The sequence below is a fragment of the Ruditapes philippinarum genome, unplaced genomic scaffold (genome assembly GCF_026571515.1).
Source record: "Ruditapes philippinarum isolate M1 unplaced genomic scaffold, ASM2657151v2 ctg5228_1_1_1_1, whole genome shotgun sequence".
Lineage (NCBI taxonomy): Eukaryota > Metazoa > Mollusca > Bivalvia > Venerida > Veneridae > Ruditapes > Ruditapes philippinarum.
In genome coordinates, this window is record NW_026859828.1 from 16,037 (window position 1) to 29,251 (window position 13,215).

General features: G+C 33.3%; 1 pseudogene; it reads right to left on the bottom strand.

Moving 5' to 3' along the window:
* Positions 1-1,559: 1,559 nt before the first annotated feature.
* On the bottom strand, positions 1,560-8,242 carry LOC132758035 (cationic amino acid transporter 4-like; annotated as a pseudogene).
* Between the last annotated feature and the right edge of the window lie 4,973 nt (positions 8,243-13,215).

Below are 13,215 nucleotides of genomic sequence, written 5' to 3' on the forward strand. Positions count from 1 at the left end.
TTTGAATTACAATATTCAAAATTCTTAAACGTTTGCTGATCTGTCATTGTCGGAACATACGAGTACTGAAGTGTACACGCAACGAGTGCGCATGGATAACGAAGTATGTTGATCTGTTTGCATGAAACATATAAATGCTTCTATGCATGGAAGTACGGTATAATAAGATTGAATCGGCCAATTTTCTGCTCTGAACGACGTTTTGTTTCATACAATATTGAAATATTCCAGACTCTAGGGAATTGTTCTAGTTGACACCACTTTACAACAGAGCAATGGTTAATTACAAGGGAAATACATGGAAAAATCGATTTGGCTTCAAATGCATATTATTAAAATATGTGTAAGAACTGATGATTGCATTACATTGGAATGGGGGGGGGGGGGGTTGGTTAATTAATCCAGCACAATTCGGAACTGTAGATTTGAGAGTTTCCCTGAGTGGTTTATCACATAACATTCGTTAAAAAAATATGTGCAGGGTAAAGCTGACATAGTAAAAGCACAGATATATGTGTATAAACATTATTTACGGTTCAAATGCTATAATGTTTCCTGAATGACAGCTTCCTAGATCTTATCACGTATCATACAAAACATGAATTGTATTAATTTTCTATACATAGCAGTCATCAAAATAGTATCAATAATTCAGTAATGACTTTTCATGGAATGGCACGTGTCAAATTAAATGTTCCATGATAACCGCCGTATGAATCTGCTCAAATGTATTTTCATGACGTTGAATTTTGAGTAAAAAATCTGGAAACAAAGCCGGTACATATCGCGTGAATGATAGCTAGCATTTACCACTAACGTCCATGAATAGGTTCAATAAAGTAGCATGCGAAATTTTCAATTTAGCCCTTATGGACGTTTTAAAGGCATTTTTTCCCGTTTATAGAACACAATTTAGTTCTACAATGTCAAAAGGGTGTCTTTTTACACAGTTTATAGTCATCTTTAAGATTTTCCATCGTGGTTTAATATCATTATTACTTATAAACCTCTCGTTCATCTATAATAATCACGATTCAAGTTGTAGACTTTGAATCTATTCTATGAAATTGAGCCGCGTCACGACAAAACCAACATAATGGGTTTGCGACAAGCATAGATCCAGACCAGCCTGCGCATCCGCGCAGTTTGATCAGGATCCATGCTTTTCGCTTTACAAACCCTTAACAAGTAGAAAAAAATATAGAGACCTTTTGCAGATGCCGGATGGGGCGGCTGGTCTGTTTACGCTGTCAAATTTATTTTTATGAATGTGTCAAAATTACTTTTTTAATGTTGTAAAACGTGTATATAACTGTTGTCTATGGATATAGTCTATAAATTTAGTTAACGTAGCATTATGTCATATTACGTCAAATAAGCCAGCAGTGAAAATATGTCTTATCTGCCATTTGGCTTCTTTAAAAAGCACCTTTGTATTGTCATTGTTAAAAAATACATAAAAACAACAAAGCATTGATCTGCAAGCGGCGTCACCATGGTTCATATCTAAAATATTGTAAGTCAAATATATGGAGAGAAATTAATCAAGCAACTTATATTGTTCATACAGAAAATTTAATTTCTCTTTTAAATTAATTAAATATGTCATAACAATTAACATTGATAATATAACTCTGGCAAATGTTTTTAAAACTCGTAAAATATTTTTTTTAAATATCAAAGTCAATGGGAATTAATCCTATACAGAAACAGGGATAACATATGGTTTTCTGTTTTGTACATGTCTTGTTCATCGGTTCGATATGATATGCTTTTGGTTTGGTTTCGATTTCACGCATATACTTATTCTAGTTCAGAATATGGGTTTGTAAGTACGGAGTTACGGAGAATGAAAAATATGTCATTTGTGACGTCATCAAACATAAAAACGGTACGGTTATACAACACCATACAATGACGTTCTAAGAAATATTTTCAAAAGCAAAATATGATCATGAAAATGCTAAAAATATATTTGTTATTTATGTAGGTGATGTTAAGAAAATAAATGAATTTTAAGTGTATATTTTTTCTATCATGTGGTTATTATTTCATTTAGTTATCCAAGCCACTCGTGTCCATCGATTCCGCCTTGTCATATGCTATTTTGTCCCATTTTAAAAGGATTAAAATGTTCTTACTTCTATACTTACTACAGAAAATGTTAATTTTTATTAATTATTTTTATTAATACTTAAAATACTTTAGTGATTTAACTACGTGGAAGTATTTGCTAACAACAACATGATAAGAGAGATTTGTTCACTGGCAATGAAAAATAAACAGTAAATAATGGATATCATTTCAACGTGGCGATTTTTTTATAATGAAAGTATGTATAGGCCTGTATTTTGTATTATTTTGAAATGAAAAAAAAGATATAATTATTTGGCATTGGTTTAAATTAATATAACAATTATTTGACTACATAGATAACACTGCACAAGCCTCACAACAACACCCATAATGCAACACAATGCTTCCACCAACATCCGGTTCCTTGTACAGTTACACTGACAATTATTGTCAACTTCCGGTTTCCTTTCCAAATTCTACTTTTGGCAATGTGTTTTGTTGAATATACAATTCTTTCTCTTTCTTTGTCTTCCTATAATATAAGCGTAATGTTAATAAATTACAATGAATGATATATAGTCAACAAAGAAATTGTTTGAAATTATATAACATTTTAAAAGTGTATTTTTGAGGATTAAATTACACGTATTTGACACTTGATTCTAAAATTAGACAAAAAGTTAACTCATTTACGAATAAAATATGTAAGCTGACCTGTGATGTTCTTGAAAACAAGTGCTCGCATGAGTTATGGGCCCGCGAGAATATTTCCTCATGTGGCAATTGTGTTGTGCAGGGCACTGACGTTGAATACCTTAGACAGTTCCAAAAGAGTTTCAATGAAAACAAATTAAAATGAACAATTTAAATCTAAGTTGACATCAAATATTATATTACTTCATTTTTTACATTTTTTGTCAGTAAATTAAAGATTACCATTATGTGCCGTATGATTTCATTTCTTCCCTTGCCTCCGGCTGTTGCTGTACGACCTCCTCGTCAAGTCTGGCCAGGGTTCCCGTTGACATGTCAGCCTCACCCCCGTACGTTATCATGGGACCATACGTTACAGCCTTACCCTCAATACTGTTACGCATACCGTAGGCAAAATATAGCAGAAAACCTGTGTAATGTTAAATAAATGTATAAATAATCTTCGCATTCTGTACTTTTGGAATTTACATGCTTTGTATTTAATAATACCCATAGGCTTGATACAACTATGCATACAAGTTTAGAACTCATTAACGTCTCTTTACAAAAAAATCTTAAACCAAAGCGGCACATAGTAAAATTAAATTTAATAGCCTTGATTCTATAAAACACAATATGATCTTAACTAGTATGAATTTTCAACGGTTACATGTAAATATGAAAAAAATTGCATGTAAATATGAAAAAGATTACATGTAAATATGAAAAAGATTACATGTAAATATGAAACAAGAGCGATCAGTGATCATATGTGTCGCCTCATGATGGCCAATTTCATGTTCGGACAAGTTTTGAGTCAGACGGGCAGTGCACAACTAGACTGGGTACTGATCATTCCTGTAAAGTTTGGATAAAATTGCACCAGTAGTTTATGAAGAGTAGTCCGGACAAGCTTTCGTGTATCTGGCAACACACACAGAAAAAAACACATTTTTATCAAAGGGCCATAACTCGGCAAAAAATCATTCAACCGGAAAACCCGTGCAATATGCGCAAGGAGTTGAGCTACAGATCAATCCTGTAAAGTTTCATTGAAATTACATTAGTGGTATAAGAGAAGTAGTCCGGACAAACTTTAAAAATAAAAATTATAAAAGGGCCATAACTCTGAAAAAAATCATTGAACTGGAAAATACTGACAATATGCACAACTAGACTTGGTACTGATCATTCCTGTAAAGTTTGGATGAAATTGCACCAGTAGTTTATGAGGAGTAGTCCGGACAAGCTTTTGTGTATCTGGCAACACACAGAAAAAAACACCTTTTTATCAAAGGGCCATAACACGGCCAAAAATCATTCAACCAAAAAACTCGAGCAATATGCGCAAGGACTTGAGCTACAGATCAATCCTGTAAAGTTTCATTGAAATTGCATTAGTGGTATAAGAGAAGTAGTCAGGACAAACTTTAAAAATAAAAATTATAAAAGGGCCATAACTCTAACAAAAATCATTGAACCGGAAAATGCTGACAATATGCACAACTAGACTTGGTACTGATCATTCCTGTAAAGTTTGGATGAAATTGCACCAGTAGTTTATGAAGAGTAGTCCAGACAAGTTTTGTGACGGACGGACAGACGACGGAGAAGTGATCCCTATATGCCGCCACTACTCCGTAGAGGCAACACAAAAAACATACATGATCTTATTTTTAATTATCTAGTACTAGGCATATTGATGACAATTTCAACTATAGATGTTATCAATTTATATATGTTCAAACGTACAACATTACTTTTACAAAATACAAACACTTAAAAGGGTTCACATCTGCAGGAAAATTTCTGGAATCATATTTACAGCTGATATTTATATGTTTTATATGTTCATTCAAATTCAGCCCTGTCAAAGTCAGCTCAAGAAAACCCATCACTTAACTTTAGCAACAAAGTACAATTATCTGTATTAGAAATCAAAATTGTATCGGCGTATTTACAAGTTTTAACTCACAATTTATAAATCGTTAACAAATCACACACGCGCGCACGCTGCACGCGCACGCAGACACGTGCACGCATTCAAGTAAACTTACCTACTGCCATCCATATTCCCAATCGTAGCCATGTTAGATAACCTAGTTTCATCATTAATGCTGTGTTACATGCTATACTCAGTGCGGGTATTAATGGAACCAATGGTATCTGAAAATATATATGTGTGATCTATGTACATTAAACAAGATCATAAACACTTTACTAAAAAAAAATTACATTTCATATTTCGATACAGCCAGAATAGTCTTTACTTTAAAGTAAATGTATAACAATTATTGCACCTATTGTCCAGTATGATTTGTTTAATAGACACACATTTCGCGAGGCTAAACCACTACTTCCTTTAATCAAGATCTTATCAAAAATATGAAGAAGTTTAGTGTGGGTTTATTGAAAAAAGTAATGTTAAAAGCTACACATACATTTGTATTTTAGAACAACCAAGTTCAATAGATCTACGTCACAATATATAAACCGGTTTTTAATTGGGTTTTGTGTGAGAATAAAGACGTCCGCCACAATACGTGCATATTAAACAAAACCAATCTGTTCATTTCTGGTGCATTAAATATTTATTCTTAAGAATTTTTTCACAGGTACATTTGTATATCAAATCAAATAATTTTCACAGACATGGCAATAGGTAATTGGGGAATTGATAATGTTTTATTTAGTTTCTGTGAGAATGTTTAAAATAGTGATTTGTCAGCTGAATGTTCAATAAATTTTTTGCCCGGGAGCTTTCCCCCCTGACCGTGTTAAATTCAAGTAGATTTCTATGCCAAAATTTTTAAAAACCTTTTTTTTGACAAAAACTAGAAAAAGGGTTAGTATCAAACGGTAAAAAGCTTTCCCTTATTGAAAATTTTTTTATAAAATTGTAAAAATTTAATTTATATTGTTTTTTTAATTAAAGGGCATATCCCCGCAAAAAAATCAGAATCGTTTCCCCCCGAAAAAATTAGTCAAACTTGAAATTAACGATTTTTTTTTTCTTTATTTTTTTAAAGAAAGCAAAAAACATTTGATTTAAAATTTAAGTATAAAAAGGTTTTAAAGTTTTCTTAAACCCGATATTTCTTGATAAAATGACTTGCCCCAACCGTTACATAACGAGTATTATCTATTGATGTTTCTGATATTTAACAAATATATAAATTCAATGTAACGCCGTATTACTAGGACCTGATTGCACATAAACGCGCTTTTCGTTTTAAAGATAAAGGTACTCAGACAGATTTTCCACAAGTAATGACATTTAATAAATGGATTTTGACTGTTTTGCTGTACTTTAAATGTAAAGTTTCCTATATATTAGTGAATTTGTTCTTGGAAAATAATTGCATGCCTACAGACATATTGAGTCGTGTCGTTAGACTTTTTGAAAGAAAAATTTTCTTTTTCTTACATATGATAACAGATTGACGTTCTATCCATAAACATGTATTTATATCTTGAATAAAAGTTAATGCAATTAATTTGTTGGGTTATTTCAGCGGCCTTTCGATAAACATTTAAAACTTCGAATAAAATAGCAATAAGGCAAACACATCGGCTAAGAGTAATGAAATTAGCTATTATTCATTCTATTTTCTAATTCATGTGTTAGGAAAGAAAATAAGATATATGTATATTTGGTAGTTTTTTCATGATTTTAACGTAAATGCCATCTGTGGCTAATGAAATATTGATTTGATTTCTTTACTGCAGTTGTTTGAACATGAATACAACACCAAACGAAAGTATAAGATTGAAGATAAAACATGATTTCGTTTTAAATAATCAGGCATTATGGAGGCAGATTTTCTTTTAAACATTTTCCCACCATCAACAAGGCAGGGTAAATCAATTACACAGTAAGCAAGTTAAGGTTGTTCTAACTGTTAAAGTGTCATCAAGTGTGTTTCATATTTCAAGCACATATTCCCTTTGCTGATTAACACAGATTGGTTTTGCTAATTTAGAAATCAAAACATTGAAAGTGTCTTACCTGAAATGTTAGAAATGCGTCATTTTTCTCGTGTGCTACCATCACGAGGTAGCACGTGATTACCATGGCAACGAACACTATCAGCAGAATAATAGCCCACCAGGACCCGTCACTTAGCTCATCATATCCAAATTTAATAACGAATTTGTACATAGGATGCTGACGAAAAGTAAAAATGTCGCTACCATTACAGCGTTCCCTGGTTCAAATTTGTTAAGAATAGGAAGTGCACGAAGTTTGTGTTTAAGCTTTCCAAAGTCATCTTGGCTTTTTTGATTTTTTAATAATTGAAGACTCTTCAGTGGGGGAGGATATCGTCGTGAATCGGCTGCTCTTCTTCCGGTTTCAGTTTAAATTGACATTTATAAACAGGCAGATACCGTAACACAATAACACTGGCTGATACATTGTATACGCAGTCAATGTTCCCTATCGACATGAATTCCACTAATGCTTTGTTATTTCAAATAATAATGCCATCAAAGCCGGAGACTGATCCGAATATAACAATGGCCAATACTGGCGTCTGGAAACTTTTGGGTGGACATAAGCTAGTGATTTGAACAGAAGCCCATCTTGTGCCATGGCGTTAAACTGCTCGTGGCAGAGAAAAGGCGCTGGCCAAGCAGTTGAAGTGGTTATTCCAAACAGTGTCCCCTATTCCGGCAATATATTTCGCCCACCATTATACCACGTGTCGCAAATGCAGCTGGAAATGCAGCGGCCGGATCTACGTCATAATAGGGAACAATCAATGTTAATGCTGTGGTTGCTAGTATGTAAATCACCGAAACAATTAGCAACGAGGAAATTGTTGCAATAGGGATTGACTTTTCGGGTTCCCTTGCCTCTTCACTTGAAACTGCTATTCCCTCAAAGCCTATATAAGCATAAAAACATGTTGCTGCACCAGCCAGAGACCCTCCAAACCCGTATGGAAAAAAAGCCGCCATGTTCCGTCCAATTCCGCTTATCCGCAAATGCAAATCCGGCGATTACTAAAAATAGAATTACTGCACAGTTGAATGCCGTGAAAACAGTGTTGAAGTGAACGGTGAACTTTGCACCGGACGCTATAACAGCAAAGATTAATATGGTGATGGCCATGGCAATAAAATCTGGATAGTCAGAAATCCATGGTGATCCATGACTAAGGTATCCAACGTTTTCTAACGTACTTTTTCTAATTTCACCATTGAAGAGTGCATCAATGGCGCCACTCCACGCGCGCGCGCAACGGAAGCTGCCCCTAGCAAATGTTCTAGAACAATGTTCCATCCGATTACAAAAGCCCATACCTCTCCAATTGCAATGTATGTGTAAGAAATAAGCAGAACCAGCTTTAGGAACACGGGCACCAAACTCGGCATAGCAAAGTGCCGACAAAATTGCAGCAATGCCGGCGAAAAGGTAAGAGAGAATAGCAGACGGCCCAGCAAGGTCTGCGACCACGGTTCCTGCAAAATTAGAGGATAAAAGTTTGCCATAATGTTATGTTGATAATTTAAATGATATATGTTACCGTCGATGGTGATGATTCGTTAATAATGATGATGCTGATACAGAAACCAGGACAAAAGTGACCATTTATATATAATGATGTTGTGAAATGTATGAGAAATCACAAGCTGAAACGACTGTGATATAATTATTGTTAATTATAATTAATGATGGTAATGACGACGACGACGACGATGATGATGATGATGATGATTATGATGACGATGATGATGATGATTATGACGACGATGATGATGACGACGATGACGACGATGATGATGATGATGATGATGGTGAATGCGATGATGATAATTTTTATGATGATAATTTTTATGATGATAATAAGTATGATCCGGATGATGATGAAAAAGATCAGGGTGAAAATGATGGCGGTGATGACAATGGTTTCATGATGAAGATAATATGTAATTGCGATATTTGTAGATAAATCTGGGCAACAAAGACGTCCCTATGGTTTCAATAACTGTTTAAAATAAACTGAGAAAACTCCCCAACCTTTGGTGTTATATTTAAACAACATTCCCCATGTCACGCGAACTTTACAAGCTGTCATGACCAAGGGATTATGGTCGAAAAATCAGTTACGACAGACATAATTATCAAGGGATTTGCTGAAGTTTTACAGACAAGAACAATGCGTGTTATCTGGCAAGTAAAGATACGGGAGTATCTAACAAAAATCAATTCTTCCGATTCTAAAACAAAAACCTTCATAACTGTAATTTGTTTTCTCTGCTTTCACAGAGATTTATGTTGATTCTAAATACACTCAAACATGTTTCAAGATAAAAGTTGTTTGATTATTTTCTTACGAAATGGAACTTGTAATTGAATTTGATAATTGTAACTAGAAACAGATTTGCGGTTTTATTGGAGAACGAATTTGCAAAGTTAAACGAGAAAAATTTTTTAAAAACTTAAAATTTGCCATTGATTTAAATTTAAAAACAAATTTTTTAAACCTTATAGAACATGGTCCCTGCCCCAAATTTCCCCTAGCACCGGGGGCAACAAAGTTTAACCTTTTTGGGGTTGTTCGTGAAAGCTCCCTTTTTTGTTTTTTCCTTTAATTTTGTTCCAAATTCCCAACGCCCTTTTACATCAGGGGCCCATAACCTAAAAAAATCTTATTTTTAAACCGAAATATAAAAAAAATTTTTGAAGCCGGGTAGATTTTCGTGAGCCAAATAAAGCAGATATGACCCTAAAAGTGGGTTAAGTTTAACTCTAATCTACTTCAAATCGACTCCTCTAGCGCAGTCGGTAAAGGTCTTTATTTCAAGAATATATGATGTAAACTCTGGGTTTTCGAACCCGGGTTTCAGCCACTTTAATTTCTTTTTTTTTTTCTTAATTTAAAATTGCCATTTCTCTCTAAACTTGTGCAAATCTGTGTATTCTATCTGTGTAGTATTTTTAATTTTTATTATAAACGCGCTTTACTTTTTATTAATAAAAAGATAATGAAATGAAATAAAAAAAATATAACTGTATAAAAAATCATCACTTCTTAAAAGGTACCATAAAACCAGATGTAGTAAAACGGTTTCAAATTAATTCTTGCGAGTACATTCCAAAATAAAATAAAATAAAATGCGTATCTTCATAACGTGGTGTTGGTTAGGTATCGAACCAGAGACCTTCTGATCAGTAGTCTGGCATCTATACCAACACACCACAATTCTCAGAAAATATACCGATATATTCGTTAGATACTAGTGTTCATGGCGTTTATCGAGTGACCTTTACGAAAATAAATGTAGTGCTAGGTCAATATTGTTGGACAATACAATGAATGCTAATTAATGTTTGTATACTATCTTAAGCCATGACCCTAGAAAATATTTCAATTATACAGGATATCGTCTGCAAAAATACATAAAAAGTGGGCTTGTATCGTGTGGAGAGTATCTCAATAATAGTCCGGGAGGTATATATATATAGACTAGATGAGAAGGGTAACATTTTATAGTATTAGTTACTGGGGAATACAGTACAGCGTCTTATAGTCATGTTTGTCCGCCACTTTCTAAAGTACATGTACCTACAAAATTTTAGCTTTATTATACGCACATTATGACTTAAAAATAATAAAAAATAACGTCATCTTATAATATTCTTTCCAAACAGGAAAAGTATAACATTCACACACAATGAAACGAGTTATTTAAAAGAATCAACACAATGTGTTAGTCAATACTTTTCTAAAATTGTTTTCATAAACATTCAACAAACAAGTAGAAGGGTCAGTTTTCATTAATTTTTCAAACTCTATTATACTGGGATTTTTATAATAGATTTCAGAGATATATTTTTTCTAGCCGTAGTAAGATTTTGGCATTGTAATAGAAAATGGAATTCGTCGCCGTTGTTCGATTGTTACATTATAGGCAAGAAGTCACGTCCGTTATTATCAAATATGATAAACTTATTTCTGACTTCCGTTTTAAAACAAAGGCTATACACAATATGTTTAATGCTTTACATTAAAGGCAGTTAAAGGTTAGTGTTTGTACAAGGGAGGTAAGTGGGTAATTACTATTTTGTATACCAATGCAGCATGGACAATATATAAAATGAATGTGATCATGAACTCTGTGTAATGTAAAACGATCCTTTCCTACAAATATGACATTTGTCAATGAAAACAACATCAGGTAAAGTCTATTCTGTTATCGCTCTCTATTAATCAATACAAACAACCGATTTTACCCGCAGTGCCTGACAACCAATTAATAATCCATAACTTTATGCTACCTTTATTGTAACAAATATATTTAAATAATTATTGAAATTTATATTATCTACACGCAATATCATTATGCTGAGAGAAATATTTTTGATACATAGTTATAAATATTTAATGCGATATCATCTCGCAAATCTAGAATCTCCCTGTCACAAATGGGTAATTATTGTAATTTTAGCTCAATTCAAATGTTGAACACAGAAATTCCAATTAACTCCACACGATGTGGCAAATACTTGCACGAGGCAATTACCAGGAAATCAACAAATATTGTACCATATGTTACTTTCAACTGTGACATAACGATCTCAATTTTGTAACGATTGTACTGAACTTGTTAAAACTGATGTAGAAAGAAATATCATACATAAATATCATATTTACCACCTTCCATATTTTTATTCCAAAAATTGAAAAAAGTTTCAGATACTGTCCAATTAAAACATTTAGAATTGTTCTCTATATTCCGTGATATTTGTCAGAAATCCAGGAACTCTCACCACAGAAGCTAACAGAAGAAAATTCAATATCGATCCGTCTCACAAGCCTCCCGCGCAATGGCGACATTTATGATAATTGGGCAAAATTGACGACAGATTTTTCTCTCTCGGTACATTACTAAAATCTCCTCTACTGACATTATACATTGATTTAACAACACACGATGAAATATACTTTTAAGGTCAAACTCTATTTCATGTTGCTACGATTCTAGTCGGTCCCTGTGCGTGTTAACAATCCCTGGTATTCTAAGATATTCCAGCCAATATTGTTTCCGGTGGCGGATTTCCGTATCTGTTTCTAAACCGCCGACGTCGCCATGGAACCTCTAATAAATTACCGGAACTACGGATTTCTTAAGACATATTCTATGTGGGGGCGTATTGTTTCGTAGAGTTGTTTTGTTAGTTAAAAAATTATACGCATGCATTGCGGAAATTTGATTTGACATGTATCATACCATTGATTTTATAAATGTCACTATAATAAATATTTTTATCCTATCTTGCATTGGTCTTTTCTTTTAACTAAAAGAACAATCTAATCCTCTAAATAAATAAACAACTTATGTTTGAACTAACACGAGTAAATCTAATTTTATTTTCTTCCGTATAAAGTATAATACATAATAATTATACTCTTTTTTCCTAGAAATTTATAAATAATTTACGATGCTTTATCTCCTTCTTTATTAACTGCTCAAAATCCCGTTCGGTCTGTTAACTGTAAGAAACAATTCCTATTCAACGTAACTACGTGTACGTGATGTAACAATATAATAACGTCATGGTTGTCCCATCATGCCGAATAGTCGGCACAATATTGGACTTAATCAAGGATATATATATATAGTAACAAGTCTCCAAATTCATGCCAATCTACTCGAAAATTTTGAAGATTTATTTCAAAAGTCAAATATTGTAAAGTGAACAAAGAAAGTATTTTATACATTACAAATGTTAAAATCCGCTTTATAATTAAAAAGAGTTTAAACTATGCACAAAAGCCCTTACTGTGTTAGTCACGCATTAGCAATGTGGTGACAAATACTGCAACATTAGTCATAAATCCTTATAACATGTAACTTATTACCTGGATCTTGTGTCGTTTTTACTTTTCTTAAAGTCTTGTAATAATTTGACTCATCTGGAGGTATGCAGCATTACCCATAACTATAAATGTTTACTAAAGATCTATCATAAAGATCTATTCATAATTTGCAAAGCTAATTTGATAATTCCCTCCGATATTAATCGTAAAAAATAAAAGTTTTCTCCATTGTCATAAAAGAAACAATTTACGATTCCTGATTTACTTACTAGCTCTTTTGTTATAAACGGTATGGTAAATCACATTCCGGTCGCTTTACGTTACGGCCTGTTTTTGTTCAATTTTTCTCTATATATAAGAAAATACGATTGCAAAAAGCGACAGTACGACATTGCTGTCACCATCGTAATTGTCACGCTTCGCAATCGCACCATCGTACTGTCACCATTGTACTGTCGCCTTCCTGTTAAGCATGCGCATAATACAATATAAACTTGGAGGAAACGTTTACCATGTCATAAGAACTGAAAAGATAAATAAAGGCATGTCACTTCGTCTGAAGCCATGTTGAGTGAAATGTTTGCGCATGCTTGACAGGAAGGCGACAATATGATGG